Genomic DNA, 370 nt, shown 5'->3' on the forward strand with positions numbered 1-370 from the left:
GTCGGACAACCGGGAGTTTTCCGTGCGATCCCTGCTGCTGGGATGGGAGCAGGCACCCGGTGAGCCTCCGTGCTCCCGAGCCTGGCACTTCCACGCTCACTCCATCCCTGCGGGAGAGAAGGTGCAAGGGAGACCTTCTGACACCACAAGCTCCGTGAAGCACTACAAGATGGCATCTCAGGAGCTTCGCCCTCACCCTGCACCACTTCTGCCTGTCCTGAGCTACTGGTCCAAACTGGTCCCCACTGGGAAGGGTGTCCCTAGAGGGAAAGCGGTGGCAGCCAAAGCAGCAGACCAGGGGTAAAACTGGTTGCTCCAAGCTGCTGGTGGGGCAGGGGGAGGAGAGGGCAGCCCAGCCCAAAAAGTGGGT

The sequence above is a fragment of the Charadrius vociferus genome, unplaced genomic scaffold (assembly GCF_000708025.1).
Source record: "Charadrius vociferus isolate BGI_N301 unplaced genomic scaffold, ASM70802v2 scaffold1429, whole genome shotgun sequence".
Lineage (NCBI taxonomy): Eukaryota > Metazoa > Chordata > Aves > Charadriiformes > Charadriidae > Charadrius > Charadrius vociferus.